Source organism: Hemicordylus capensis, chromosome 11 (genome assembly GCF_027244095.1).
Source record: "Hemicordylus capensis ecotype Gifberg chromosome 11, rHemCap1.1.pri, whole genome shotgun sequence".
In the NCBI taxonomy this organism is placed as follows: Eukaryota; Metazoa; Chordata; class Lepidosauria; order Squamata; family Cordylidae; genus Hemicordylus; species Hemicordylus capensis.
In genome coordinates, this window is record NC_069667.1 from 19055791 (window position 1) to 19071668 (window position 15878).

Below are 15878 nucleotides of genomic sequence, written 5' to 3' on the forward strand. Positions count from 1 at the left end.
TTTTTACTGGGAAGGAAGCCCCATGGTGGTCAATGAGGCTTACTCCCAGGTAAGTTTGCACAAGAGCGTGGCCTTTGATGCCTAATCGCGCAGTGCACCTGATTATTTTCTGCTAACATTTGGAATCTGTAAATTAAGAGCATTTATGGAAGGGAAATTCCAATGCCGGCGTGCTGTGCGCGTTTACACCTGTATTAGATTCCAGACGTGTCTGCCTCCCACTCACTGATTGGGTTTCCAGGAAAAAAAAACTTCAGTACCCTCCAAATAAGGACTGTGTTTTTATCCGGGGCAGGAACTAGAAAATAAGGGTGGTTTTCTGGGGAAAGTTGGAATGTTTGGTGTGGTTTTCTCTGGGCGGATGCAAACCTGGGGAGTTTTGGGGATCCGATTTGAGTCTTGCTCAGATCTTGTGTGAGTTCTTTCCTCCCCTGCCAACACCTTCTCGATGGCTTTTTCCTCTCGTATGTATCCCGAGCCTAAATACCTAGTCGAGAGAAACAACAAGTCTGTGACGTCCCACCTATTTTTGCGAAAACAGAACGTCCACTCTGCAGAATGTGTCTGATATTTACAGAATCTTTTTCTGCGACTGGAAATCGCATCTTTTTCTGCGATCGAGATCCTAAACACTCTAGCTAAGGAGAAACCCCTCACTGCGGGATTAACTTCCAAGGAAACGTGTACAGGATGGGCGCGCTGGGAGGCGGCCACGATCCTTTTAGGAAACTAACGCTCCAGCCCAAACAGCATAGCTGCAGCGGACGGAAGGGAGAACTGGGTGGTGGCGGTGGTCTCGCTTCCTCCAGAATGATGCTGATTGTACAATAATTATCTCTGTTCCTCCATGAAACTAACCCGAGTGATCTGGGGCGGGCAGCCTAACCTACCACAGGGATGTTGTAAGAACAAAGGATGGTAGCTCATGTGAGCCGCCTTGGGCTCCTTGAAGGAAAGGCGGCATATAAAAATATTTGATAAGTGGAAGGTGGGAGAATTATTAATTAACATGCAATGTTAATATTTTGGAAAGAGCTAATGAAGTCATTCGGATCATTCCTATTGCTTTCTTCTCCATTTAGTATCCGAAGTCAACTTTGGCGAAATCAGAGCGGTGCTGTTGTTCCTTCCCTATCTGGTTGCTAAGGTGCTGTAATTCAGTTCCTCTTTAAAAGCATCTTGCCTTTTGGGGGTTATTTATCGTCAGAATCCCTCCTGTGCTTAAAGAACTCCATTTAACTTAAAGAACTCCAGGCCTTAGGACTCCACACCTGTCAGCAGACAGAAACGCCGCGGAAACTGGCGCCAGTGAGGCTGCAAAGCAACAGGTTTTTCAATGGAAACACACAAACCGATTTGGAAACGGAGTCACTACGAATACGAATCTGGAGTATGATCCTTACCGCCACCAGCCGCCCCACAAACTCTTTATACATCAAATATTATATTTGATTTTAAAACTCAAATTACTGTTCTTTGTTTCTTTTAAAATTGCTGTACCTCTTCTCCGGCATCCTCCAGCCTCAACACGTTTACATGTGAATTAGTTTTACATGTATGAGATTGATTCGATGATGCTTTTAAATGCCCGTGGCTTCTAAGAGAGCCCCATTCGTGGCAACGGGTCTTCCTTCCAAGTATCCCATCTTGTTGGGATAGACTGTGAAAAATTTGGATTCCCAGGAACACTTCTAATTTAGTTAGGTGGATTTTTTTTTTTTGTTTGTTTGTTTTGTCTTGGTGAACCGTGTGAGAGCCAAGTTCATTGTCAAGCGGGCTTAGTTTTATTCTTGGCGTGCGAGCTATGATGTGACTCTATATGGAGGGGTGGGGGCGGGTTCTTCTGCCCTTCCCAAAGGGCTGGATGGTGAGAGAGAGAAAACACAAATCTGAAAGAGGGGAATTCCTTCCGGATAGGTGAAGTCCTGAGCGAAGTATGAATCTGGAAAGGGTGCTGAGATTAGAAGCAGCAGCTAAAAAGATACAGAAGCAAAGAACGTTTGTTTAACCACCCCAGAAACCTAACAGTTACTAAGCGGACCAGTTTGCAAGCTGATTCACACGTGCGTGGCCATCACTCCTCACGGGTGATCTGTGAATCAGCCACAGCTGAATCGCCGCAGATACAACTTTCCTACTACCCTCTGTCAACGCAATGGAGGCGATTCACACAGTCAAGGATGAGTTGCCCAGTCACTCTCGCCTGCAAAGTAATTGCGCGTTACTCATGCACGTGTGAACCAATCCTTCTCCCAATATCTGTTCGGATCTTTAATTCTCTGTCACAGCAGTACAGTCTCTGAGGAGCCTAACCGTGAATCTCCCTCGGGTTCAAAATGTAAGTGCTTTTTAAAAATAATTGTTACTCTATCTCTGACTCTCTATCTTTAAAAAACCAAAACAACAACTTAGAAAAATGGCATTAAAGGGGAAAGTCAGCTGATGAACGGCTTGGAGCACCTTCCCTAAGGAGAAAGGTTTGGGGGCTTCATAGTTTAGGTGGAAACTCCATGAGGAGGGACTTGAGAGAGGTTTGTATGCTGTGGGGAAAGTGGTTAAAAAAAAAGAAGAAGAGGAGATCTGTCCCCACAATGTACTAGAAGCCAAGGTCTTCCAGTGAAGTGAAATGGATTCAGGACAGAGTGAAAAGAATATTTGTTTTGGTTTTTCCCCCAAAAAAACATGACATACACTTAACGTGCAACTCATTGCCACAAGATGTGGTGGTGATCACCCATGTAGTTGGTTTTAAATGGGGATTAAACACATCCATGGAGTAGGAAGGGGGTCTCTCAATGGTTATTAGTTGTAGTGGAACCTCCACGTAAAGAAGGAGTATGCAGACTGGGTGGAACCTCCACGTAAAGAAGGAGTATGCAGACTGGGGACAAACAAGTCTATCCCTCTCCTACATGCAGACTCCCTGGAGGTGTTCACTGGACCAAAGGGGGAAACAGAGTACAGGCCTAGATAAACCCACTCTGGTCTGATCAAGTAGGTCACTTATTACGTTATACTAGCAGGTTTGCTGCTGCTGTGCTTAAGGATTTAGTTCCCATTGTATTTCAAGAGCTGAGGGGACAGTGAACCTTTTTTTATTTGTTGACATTTTGCGCTCTCTCTCTGAGCAGTTGGACAGTTTATGGACATTCCATACAGTCAAACCTGCTCAGTCAATGGATGTCAAAAGTTTCACCAGCACAAGACCATGCAGATTGCAAGTAGGTGGAGTGGGTGCTGCTATGGGATGCTGGGGTTCTGAAATAAGCATTCATTAAGTTCTGGAAAAGAGAGAAATCCTTCAGTGAACATGCTACAAATCTGAACTTTCCCGCTTTGCATCTCATCTCTGCTATAAACTCATTAGGTGATCTTAGATCAGAGGTTGCCAAGCTTGGGCTCTTGGATTTGATTTAATTAATTTTTTAGACCGACTCACCCTGAAGGCTCTAGACCACTGCTTCCCACCCTGGGGACCCTCTAGATGTTGCTGGACTACAACTCCCATCACCCCCTGCTACAGTCATGGGGTGATGGGAGTTGTAGTCCAGCAACATCTGGAGACACCCCCCCCCCAGGTTTGGAACAAATGCTCTAGACCAGGGATTCTCAACGTTGGGTTCCCAGATCGTATTGGACTTCAACTCCCATAACCCCCAACCAAAGGCCTCTGGGGCTGGGGATTATGGGAGTTGAAGTCCAATAACATCTGGGGACCCAACGTTGAGAATCCCTGCTCTAGACAGTTCACATAAAGACTTCTGCACTTCTCCTGTCCAGAAATGATTCCTAGAGAGAGAAGCCAGGTGGTCCCCAGGGCTGTCCGCAGTGCAGGGAAATGTGCCTGTTTCTGATCTCATCATCACCATCACAAAACAGCTGAGCAGATGCAATCATTAGATTGCCATAGCAAAGGCTAGATAGGGTGTGTGTGTGTTTGGTGGTGGTGGGGGCAGTCACTTATCTCTCTATGTGCGGTAGCCTCACCTACCTCACATGATTGTTGTGAGGATGAATATAAGCCACGGGCACTGTTCTGGAGCCACCTTAAGTGGCGCAGCAGGGAAGTGCTTGACTAGCAAGCCAGAGGTTGCTGGTTCGAATCCCTGCTGCTATGTTTCCCAGACGATGGGAAACACCTATATTGGGCAGCAGCGATATAGGAAGATGCTGAAAGGCATCATCTCATACTGCGCAGGAGGAGGCAATGGTCAACCCTTCCTGTATTCGACCAAAGGGCTCTGTGGTCTCCAGGAGTTGACACCAACTTGAGGGCACAACTTTACCTTACCACAAGACCAGCTCTCCTCCCTGGGTGGGGGGCACCTTCCCTCCCTCTGGTGCTGCTGATGCCATCCCCCCCCCCCGATTTGGCACATTGCAAAATGTGAATATTTCCAGTGGCCTTCTGCTTCTGCAGAGCTAGCTGGACCTTGAGCTGTCAAGCAAAATTGAATTAGAGTATGAGGGCACTTAGGCAGGGGAAAAATATCTTTGTGACAGTGAGCTCAATTAGTTTGTAGAATTATCTCCTGGGGCAACTGATAGTGGAGCCCCCATCGTGCAGAAAACTGATACGGAAATACATTGGGGGAGTAACCTGGGAGACTGACATGGAGTGACTTCATAGGACTCATTTCATCTTCATCTTTAGATTGTTTACAGTTCTTTGTATATGTTTTTAACTGCTTTTCATGCTATTGCTAACTGCCCAGAGACGAAAGTTTGGGGCGGCGTGCAAATTTGAGAAGTACCTAAACCAAATAAATAAATAATCAATAAACCAGTGGGCTCGCGGGTAAGCCTGGGGGTTCCCTGGTGGCTCGCCCGCCAAAGTAGCCCTCTCCTTAGCCCAGGTGAAAAGAACGAGTGCTCCGCTCACCTGGGCTTCCTGATCGTGCATTGCCACGGTGCGGCTCCGTGCCGTGGCAACACACAAGGAGACCCCCTTGCCGGGAGGCTGCAAGCAGCCTTCTGGGCTTGGGGGTCTCTCCAGCATGCCCTGCCCCCTGGAACTTCCAGGGGCCACACGGCCCCCGATCCCCGCAGCACCCACCGGCTTCGTGACAGATCTGGCAGTCATGTCGGCGGCCGATCCGGCCACCTGAGTTGTTGCCTTGATTGTCTGTGGCTAAGCCCACTCTCCCTGCAGAACTCCCTCCGGCGGGTCTCACTGATCGTGAGACTCGCCTCAGTGTCTTTTGGAACAGGTCCCTTAGCTTTTTTTTTTAAATCGAGTTTTCCCTTTTCAAGTTTCATTGTCCCCTACGGTACTTCCCAACATTCAACCAGTGCGCTCTTAAAACAATCCAGTTGGAGCCCTTCAAGACGGCGGATCAGCAGAAGGTGACGGGAGGGTGCATCTCCGATGAGTAGTCTGAACGGGGACGCGTTCCAGCAAGCCAGGTCATAGCCGAGACGGAGAGGAAAGGCCGATCACGTCTCAACATGGCCTGTGTTCTTCTCTGTTTTCTTTCCCGCCTTGTCATTTTTACAGCCACCCGTGTGTTTTTCAAAGGAATCCTTAAATTCTTTCAGATATGAAAGCTGGAAATGTGCGACGCACCAAAGCAATGTGGGCCAGTAGAGCCTCTAATTGTATCAGGGATTTATGCGTGGAGTTAGTGAGATACCATATGGCGTCCTGGAATACAATATGCTGTCTTGCTAATAGGCGGCATAAGTGGCTAACTGAATACAAGCTCATAAATGCGTGTTTTATTCGTGTTTTGCTTTGTAGATTCAGCTGCATCCTCCACCTCATAGGGACATAGGAAGCTGCCATATACTGAGTCAGACCCTTGATCCGTCCAGCTCAGTATTGTCTACACAGACTGGCAGCGGCTTCTCCAAGGTGGCAGGCAGGAAACTCTCTCAACCCTTTCTTGGAGATGCTGCCAGGGAGGGAACCTGGAGCCTTCTGCATGCAAACGTGCAGGTGCTCTTCCCAGAGCGGGCCCATCCCCTGAAGGGAACATAGGAAGCTGACATATACTGAGTCAGACCATAGGTCTGGAACCTTCTGGAACATAGGTCTGGAACCATAGGTCTGAACTTGGAACCTTCTGCTCTTTCCAGAGAGGCTCCATCTCCTGAGGGGGAATATCTTACAGTGCTCACACCTAATATTCCCATTCATATTACAGTTATCCCCTGCTAACTGGGCAAAGAGGCACCTTTTACCATGGTGATTCTCTTTATTTAGCAGGGGGAGAGTAACTGGCCCTATCCACCCCCAGCACAGCACCTCCAGTGACTGTTGCTGGTGTTTATCTGATGTTTCTTTTTAAATTGTGAGCCCTTTGGGGACAGGGAGCCATCTTATTTATTTATTATTTCTCTGTGTAAATTGCCCTGAGCCATTTTTGGAAGGGTGGTATAGAAATCAATTATTATTATTATTATTATTAATAATAATAATAATAATAATAATAATAATAATAATAAAAAATATGCAACCAGGGCAGACCCTGCTTAGCTAAGGGGACAAGTCATGCTTGCTACCACAAGACCAGCTCTCTTCCCTACTTATTCTGTTGCCTACCTCTGCATTTCTGAATGGGAAGCAGTCTTCTGAAGGCATGCTCACAGCAGGGTATGGTCTGAGGGCATAGAATACAGCCACCTTGCTGAAGCTAAGCAGGTCTTGGTGTGGTCAGTGCCTGGATGGGAGACCCACGTATGCCACCTTTGGGGATGGGGGCCGCAGAGCAGTGGTAGAGCATCCACTCTGCACACTGAAGGCTTCAGATTCCTGGCATCATCTCCAGAAACAGCGCTAGGAGAGACTCCTGCCTGAAATCTTGGAGAAGCTGCTGCCTGTCAGTGTCGACGATCCTGAGCTAGATGGGTCAATGGTCTGACTCAGTATAAGGCAGCTTCCTATTGTAGAATCTAGAGGAAAGAGTTGTGGTCTGCAAGGACAAGGCAGTGGAGTAGAATCAGGAATATTAATGGTTTAATGCAGGGTTTCTTAACCTTGGGCCACCAGATGTTGATCGACTATAACTCCCATAATCCCAAGCCATGTCCATTGTGGCTGGGGATGATGGAGATGAGAGCTGGTCTTGTGGTAGCAAGCATGACTTGTCCCCATAGCTAAGCAGGGTCTGCCCTAGTTGCATCTGAATGGGAGACTTGATGTGTGAGCACTGCAAGATATTCCCCTCAGGGGATGAAGCCGCTCTGGGAAGAGCAGAAGGTTTCAAGTCCCCTCCCTGGCAGCATCTCCAAGATAGGGCTGAGAGAGATTCCTGCCTGCAACCTTGGAGAAGCTGCTGCCAGTCTGTGAAGACAATACTGAGCTAGATAGACGAATGGTCTGACTCAGTATATGACAGTTTCCTATGTTCCTGTGGGAGTTGTAGTCCATCAACATCCGGGGGCTCAAGGTTAAGAAACTCTGGTTTGAGATAGATATTATGTACAAAGAGACACATGCAGACTGCTTTTCCGTGCTCTTGCTGCTGGCTGTTCGTTAGCCCCGCCTCTACTCCAGGGCGGGTAACATAAGTAACTAAAGCACCATTCAAAAACTGGCCTGGATCAAGGAGTGGATTAACCCAAAACACCATACCTATGTTCCTACTTATGTTCCTAGGGAAAATACGGTGATTGCACTAAATCACAGGCAGAATTACAGCTCCAGTCTCAGATTTTTGGTCATGGGAAAGTGAGTTTCTGCCAAAGAGATTTGCTTCCTCAGGTTCTTCTGTATTGGCAGGGGCTCTGGAAGAACTTGAAGCAGGAATCTCATGATAGGAAGCTGCCATATACAGAGTCAGATCCCTGGTCCATCTAGCTCAGTATTGTCTACACTGGCAGCGGCTTCTCCAAGGTTACAGGCAAGAATCTCTCCTAGCCCTATCTGGAGATGCCAGGGAGGGAACTTGGAATCTTCAGATGTTCTTCCCAGAGCAGCTCCATCCCCAAAGGCAGGGTTTCTTAACCTTGGGCCCCCAGATGTTGTTGGACTACAACTCCCACAATCCTAAGAAAAAGCCATTGCAGCTGAGGATTCTGGGAGTTGTAGTCCAACAACGTGCTGCCCCTGCTAACTTGGCAAAGAGGCACCTTTCAACGTGGTGAGTCTCTTTTATTTAGCAGGGAGAGAGTAACTGGCACTATTCACACCAGCACAGTACCTCCAGTGACTGTTGCTGGTGTCTATCTTGTGTTTCTTTTTAGGTTGTGAGCCCTTCAGGGACAGGGTTCCATCTTATTTGTTTGTTATTTCTCCGTGTAAACCGCCCTGAGCCGTTTTTGGAAGGGCGGTATAGAAATCGAATGAATGAATGAATGAACATCTGGGGCAGTGATTCTCAAACTTGGGTCCTCAGGTGTTATTGGACTTCAACTCCCATAATCCCCAACCAAAGGCCACTGAGCCTGGGGATTATGGGAGCTGAAGTCCAATAACACCTGAGGACCCAAGTTTGAGAATCCCTGATCTGGGGGCTCAAGGTTAAGAAACCCTGCCCTAAGGGATGGAGTGCTCTCATCTTAGAGTGCTCACGTGAAGTTTCCCATTCAAATGCAAACCAGGGCAGACCCTGCTTAGCAAAGAGGACAATTCCTGCTTGCTGCTACCACTAGACCAGCTCTCTGAGTTCCAGATAGGAACCTAAGAATCTGCTTTCTGCTGAGTCAGATCATTGTCTATTCTTACTGGCAGTGGCTTCTCCAAGGCTGCAGGCTGAGTCCTTCCCAGGGATTGAACTTGGGTCCTTCTGCACGCAGAGCAGATGTTCTACTGCAGTCAGGTAATGAGATGAAGACTTATTGGCTGGGAAGTGAAACAAAACATTCAAAATGAGAAGAAATCAAGGAATGAATGGAAGATGAAATGCATGAATTAGGGGGAAAGAAACAAACAACCCCAAACATGTTTCCCCTTGCACATGCCTGTTGGCAAGGGGTGGAGGTGGGTACTGGGTACCCAGGGACAGGTATGGCTGGACAGATCCTACTAATTACTGAAGTTGTTGGGATGACTTAGTCGATTACAGCGGGCCCTTTTAAAGACTGACACCTTCAATTAGGCAAATGAGCCGTCAGCCTGGGGCAGGGAAGGCTGAGGAATAAGCAGGAGTTCATGGGAGATTTGGAGAGCAAGCGGATTCTTTTAATATACACCTGTTTACCTCACTGGAAGGTGAGGAAGAGGGTGGTAGTGGGGAGGAATGTGGCTATGGCTGTGGAAATGTTCCCGCTATTTTTATTTATTTTTTTTAAGTTTTATTTATGTATTTATTTATTCAGTTTTAATACTGCCTTTCACCAGGCATCCCAAGGTGGTTTACAAAAGTTGAAATACAATACAAGTTCATAAAATATTTTGCCAGGCTTTTAGTTGTGTGTGTGTGTGTGTGTGTGTGTGTCTGTCTGTCTTTTTATTTTTTTCCTTTCCTTTTTTTCCTCCCACCCCGTTTCTTCTCCTGTCTTCATTGTTGTTGTTTTAATCTATGTAAACTGCCTGGAGTCTAAGGAAGTCAGGCGGTCAATAAATTTGCTAAATAAAATAAATAAATAAAATGTCACATTTGAAACCTTAAAATCAGTTAAACTGTAAAAACCATAAAACACCAACAAAACAAAACAAAACAAAACAAAACAAAACAAAATACCTCCCATAAAAAAGATAAACAAGGGCAGGAAAGTTGAGAGACCCGGCAGCCTCTAAGGAGTAAAAGACTGAACAAAGAAAAAGGTCTTTAGTTGTTTTCAAAAAGCAGCCACAAATATTAAAGAGCGGATATTCAGAGGGAAAGCATTCCAGAGCCTGGGGGCAACAACCGAGAAGGCCCTGTCCCATGTGCATGACAATTTAGCCTCTCTCAATGTTGGCACACAGAGCAAAGCCTCCTCTGATGACTTTGTTGGGCAGACAGAAATGCTTGGGAGCAAGTGATCTTTCAGTTATCCAGGACCCAAACCGTTTAGGGCTTCAAAGGTTATAACCGGCACCTTGAGTTGGATCCAGAAACAGATTGGCAACCTGTGCAGCTCTTTCAGAATAGGTGTAATATGCTCCAAACAAACAGTTCCAGAGAGAACTCTGGCGGCTGTGTTCTGCACCAACTGAAGTTTCAAAATATTCTTCAAGGGCAGCCCCATGGAGAGTGCATTGTAGTAATCCAGCCATGATGTGATTAAGGCATGGGTAACTGTGGCCAGATCTGCCTTCTCGAGAAAGTGATGCAGCTGGCGCACTAGCCCATCATCAGGGGCAGTTTGTTGAGACAGCAGGGGGAAAGGTGGAAGAATCATGGAACTGTGTAGTTTACCATGTTGGAGAGGAGAGTTGGTCTTGTGGGAGCAAGAATGAACTGTCCCCTTTTCTAAGCAAGGTCCACCTTGGTTTGCATTTGGATGGGTGACTACATGTATGTGCTATAAGATAGGGAATGGGGCCATAACTCAGTGGAAGAGCATCGGCATGCTTGCATACAGAAGGCCCTAAGTAGCATCTCCAGGTACTTTCCGGCCTGAAACGTTGGAGAGCTGATGCCAGTCAGTGTAGAAAATACCGGGCTAGATGGACCAATGGTCTGACTCGGTATAAGGCAGTTTCCTAACTTTCTATCTATGTATGGTGTCAGGCAATCTGTGATAGCTTTGACTTAGCCTGCCCTCCCAGTCGGTAATATGGTAGTAATCATTCTGACCTACCTTGCAAGACCGTTGTGAGGATCATTGGGGTTGGACTCATGTATGTAGAACTGGTTAGAACTTACAGAGCTGTTGTCTAAAGATGGCTGTGCTATAGCTAGAATTGCCAGCTTGCAACCTGGAAATCCCGCCCCCCCCCATAACTGATTAGGGGTGTGCACGGAACTGGCTGATCCAGTTTGGTTCGAATCCACACTGTTCTGTCTGGCACCTGCTCGAACACCCCCCAGTTTGGTTCGTTCTGGGGAGGTGGGGTTTTGCAAACCTAATTTTTTAAAAAAACTTACCCCTTCTGGGGGTGTTCTCCAAGGTGGTGGGTGGGTGTGTCCACGGAGGTTCCACCTCCCCCTGCTGGCCTCCCTTCGGTCCCAAACTGGCCAGTTCAGCTGTTCTCCCCCCGCCTGTGTGGTGGCCATTTTGGAGTCTGCTGTGCCTGTGCACTGGGTCTCTGTGTGGCCTGGCATGACCCTCACTAGGGATGTGCATGGAACCGGCTGGCCCGGTTCAGTTCGGGTCCGAACTGGACTCGAACCCGATGGGGCCAGTTTGGTCCGGCACCCGTCAACTCCCCACTCCCGGTTTGGTTCGTTTTGGGGGGGCGGTTGCGAATGTTTTTCCGTGTAAAAAATAAACACATTTTTTATCCTTACTTGGGGGCGGGGTCCATGAAGGTTCCCCCTTCCCCATGCCGGCTTTCCTTATGCCCCCCTCTGGCCAGTTCGGCTGGCTGTTCAGCCCCTTTTCAGGCCACACTGAGGCCAATTGCGCATGTGCGTGGCCTCCAAGATGACTGCCACGCCGAGCAGAGAAGGCCGAAAACCAGTTGAATGGCTGAACGGCAACTCCACGGAACATTTGGGGGGTGTTTGGTCCAGGGCCGGACTGAACAGGGGGTGGTTTGGTTTGACCCTGAACTGTCGAACTGAAACAGTTCGGCATCGAGATGGCTCGATGTTGAGCCAGTTTGCACATCCCTAACCCTCATAAGTTGTTTGTTTGTTTTTTTTTTTTAAACTAAAAACCTTTAAAAAACCAACAACTCGTGAAACCCCCCGAATGGGCCGGGGGTGGGGTTCGGTCCCGTTCAACATCAACCACATTTGCATATCCCTATAACTTATTTTATGAGAAAGTCTTTCATAGGGACCGAGAAGTTGACTTCTACCAAGTCAGACCTTCCATCTCAGAACTGACACAGACTGGCAATGGTTCTCCAATATTCCAGGCAGCCATCTTCCACAGCCCTACCTGGGGATGCTGTCAGGATTGAACCTGGGACCTTCTGCATGCCAAGCAGATGCTCTGCCTCTGAACTACAGACCCATCCCCATGTAGAATGCTGCCTGATCCTGGGGCAGACCCATCTGGCTTAGTATTCTCTACACTAGGGATTCTCAACCTTGGGTCCCCAGATGTTGTTGGACTTCAACTCCCATAATCCCCAACCAAAGGCCATGGGGGCTGGGGATTATGGGAGTTGCAGTCCAATCATCTCTGGGGACCCAAGGTAGAGAATCGCTACTCGACACAGACTGGCAGTGGCTTCTCCAAAGTTTCAAGCACTAGATCTTGGCAGAACTACCTGGAGATGCTGACAGGGGTGGAACCTGGGACCTTCGAAAGGCAAAGCAGATGCTCTAATACTAAGCTATGATCCAAACCCCTTCCACTGCAGTTGGAGAAAACAAGGAGAAAACAAATTTCTGGGTCGCAACCTGGCAACCCACTTCTGGCAGTGTTTGGCTTAGCTGCCTGACTGTTGCAGAGGGTTGAAACAACGCATGCTAGATTCCTTCCGCTCTTGATCCAATCTTCATTTTGGACACGCAGGCTTCCTAAGTGATTAGAAAAGTAATTGTCGAAAGGAACTTTGCATGAAATGGGCTAACAAGGTGGCAATAAATTCTGGATTCTCTGCTGATTGACCTTCTGAGCATGTGGAACAAGGTTCCTTTGGCCTTGGGGCCTCTGCCTTCCTGACACGGCCAATTATCCCATGATAACATCAGCTTTGTGGGCTGCTCCATGAAACCTCTTTGGCTGATCTTGGCTCCTGATTAGCTGCAGGAACAGATTATTTTGAAAAAGCCAGCTGGGAGGGGTGAGGCCTTTGTTCCAACTTTCCAAATTGGGCACCTCATTCATCGTCTTCCGCACACGCAGGAAAGGACTTCCTGGGAATTTTGGCCAAGTTCATTGGCTACGGTGGGAGGAGAAGGGGGCCCCTTAAGACTAATGAAGGTTGTAATCTTCCCTAATAAAGTTGCATGCTTATGCAGGAATGTCTGTCTGATTTCTCCTTCTGTGTGGGAGAAAAGCTTTTGGACAGGGAGAGAAAAATTACAGGCTGTGCTTAGCAAACTTTCCATCTTTCACCCGAGAGCGAGCTCCTCCACAATGGCTTTGCCCTTTAGGATCTTCAGGTTGCACCATTTTGGCCCTCCTGCAGATGTCGGACTACAACTCCCATCATCCCTTACTGTTGGTCACTGTGGCTGGGGACAATGGGGTTTGTAGTCCAACAACAGCTGGAGGGTCTTAGTTGTGCAGTCTAGGCATAGGGAATCAGTACTCTTCCCCCCTACCTTAGGGAGCCACCAAAGTCTTTATGACATCACTAGACATTACACCAGTCCCTCCTGCCATCTCAGACCTATTTGCATGCCTAGCAACCAGCATGACAACCCTTTGCCTTGTCAAAAGTTTTCTTGAGTTTGATGGGAAGTATACAATGGCCTTGCGCACTTGAGAGGCTTCCTGATTCTTCTCAGAGGCTAATAAACTTCATGACATCGGCCGGTACCTCCTGAACATTAATGTCAGGTCTCAATTTCTCTATAAATAATGCTTCATTGAATTTCCTTCTTTGTAGGTTCCTTTCAATCCCTAAAATAGATATTTTAATGGGCACCATTTGGCCTTCATGCTTAATCCTCATATGCAACGACCAGGGTTTTGTTAACTTTGCACAATGCTTCATATCTGCTAGATGTTCTTTCAATGACCTGCCGGATTCCCCAGTATAGAATGAAGCGCAACCTAAGCATTGAATTTTATATATTGTACCTTTTGTTCCACAGTTTCCTTCCCCCTGTTCAGAAATTTCACAATCTTGTACATCGCATCTCCTATCATACAATCTAGAGTTAACTTGCTCATTATCTCTCCCCCAGTCAGGGAACTGTGTGTTATAATGTCTAAAGAATCCAACAGCTAGGGAACCGAGGATTTTCATCAGTGCTTCTTTGTTTCACCAAGGTTTAGTTTTCCTTTGTTTGTGCAACTAATATGGAGATTGATCCTGGGGAAATGTATAATTTGTAATGTATGCACGGGTGAGTCATCTTTTCACTTTTGATTACTGGTGTCAAATTAATTTGAGATGTGAACCTTAGGATGACTCCTGTGAATTGGATAGGAACATAGCCTTCTACTGAGTCAGACCATTGGTCCATCTAGCTCAGGATTGTCTGCACAGACTGGCAGCGGCTTCTCCAAGGTTGCAGGCAGGAGTCTCTCTCAGCCCTATCTTGGAGATGCTGCCAGGGAGAGAACTTGGAACCTTCTGCCTGCAAGGATGCTAATGTTCTTCCTACAGCAGCCTCATCCTCTAAGGGGGATATCTTATAGTGCTCACAAATGTAGTTTCCCATTCAAATGCAAACTCGAGCAGAATCTACATAAGAACATAAGAACAGCCCGGCTGGATCAGGCCCAAGGAAGCCCATCTAGTCCAGCATCCTGTTTCACACAGAGGCCCGCCAGATGCCACTGGGAGCCCAAAGGCAGGAGTTGAGGGCATGCCCTCTCTCCTGCTGTTACTCCCCTGCTACTGGTACTCAGAGGCATCCTGCCTTTGAGGCTGGAGGTGGCCTTTAGCCTTCTGACCCTGCTTAGCAAAGGGAACAATTCATGCTTGCTATCATAAGACCAGCCCTCCTCAAAATGCTGTAAAGGACAATCTGGAAGATGAAATGAACAGTTTCCAGTGGTAAATATAGGGCAAAGTTAGTTGCCCAGTGTACCCACTGGTGAGAGGAGAGCTGGTCTTGTGGTAGCAAGCATGACTTGTCCCCTTAGCTAAGCAGGGTGCTCCCTGGTTGCATATGAATGGGAAACTAGAAGTGTGAGCACTGGAAGATCTTCCTCTCAGGGGATGGAGCTGCTCTGGGAAGAGCAGAAGGTTCCAAGTTCCCTCTCCAAGATAGGACTGAGAGAGATTCCTGCCTGCAACCTTGGAGAAGCCGCTGCCAGTCTGTGAAGACAATCTTGAGCTGGTCTTGTGGTAGTAAGCATGACTTGTCAGTAAGCATGACTGCGCCACCAGAGCCCCTGGTGGCGCAGTGGTAAAAAACTGCCGCCCTGTAACCAGAAGGTTACAAGTTCGATCCTGACCAGGGGCTCAAAGTTGACTCAGCCTTCCATCCTTCCGAGGTCGGTAAAATGAGTACCCAGAATGTTGGGGGGCAATATGCTAAATCACTGTGAACCGCTTAGAGAGCTTCCAGCTATAGAGCAGTATATAAATGTAAGTGCTAGTGCTAGTGCTATTGCTATTGTCCCTTTTGCTTAGAAGGGTCTGCACTGGTTGCTTTTGAGTGAGAGACTACATGTGTGAGCACTGTAAGATATTCCCCTTAGGGGATGTGGCCACTCTGGGAAATGCATCTGCATGCTTGCATGCAGAAGGATCCACGTTCCCTCCCTGGCATCTCCAGATAGGGCTGAGAGAGAGAGAGACTCCTGCTTGTAAGCTTAGAGAAACTACTGCCCGTCTGGATAGACAATACTGATGAACCAAGGGTCTGACTGGGTAGAAGGCAGCTTCCTATGTCCTTATGACTCTAAGGCTGCAAGTTAGAGCTTGTGGCTGTGGTAGGACTTGAACCCAGGGCCAGGTCCAACCTTTGATCCATTCAATTGTTTTGTGTCTCCACCTGTACAAGTAGGAAGACCCGATTGCCCTCTTATCATGCTCCTCCTCCATCATCCAATCAGCAGACGGAGGGGAGGCAGAGTGTGCCACTTAGCCCCGCCCCCCACGGGACTGGTTCCAATCTGCATCCATTGCACATTAGAGCATGTTCTGACACCCGCCCATTTATCCCAGCCCCAACCGGGTACCAGCGAGCTTTAACTTCACTCGCTTTAGCACCCTTCAACTTGATCTCGCTGCAGGGAAACACGTTTAGGACTGCCGTTTAATC

At 47.6% G+C, this 15878-nt stretch overlaps 1 long non-coding RNA gene across 5 annotated transcripts in view; it reads left to right on the plus strand.

Moving 5' to 3' along the window:
* Window positions 1-279: 279 nt before the first annotated feature.
* Window positions 280-15878, plus strand: part of LOC128335611 (uncharacterized) — a 43982-nt gene continuing 28383 nt past the window's right edge. For 3 of the 5 annotated variants that reach the window (XR_008311657.1, XR_008311658.1, XR_008311656.1), the window contains exon 1: window positions 280-2338. This is a non-coding gene — a long non-coding RNA (uncharacterized LOC128335611). The remainder of the gene's footprint in view (window positions 2339-15878) is intronic. The other 2 variants (XR_008311659.1, XR_008311660.1) reach the window with 2 other exon arrangements.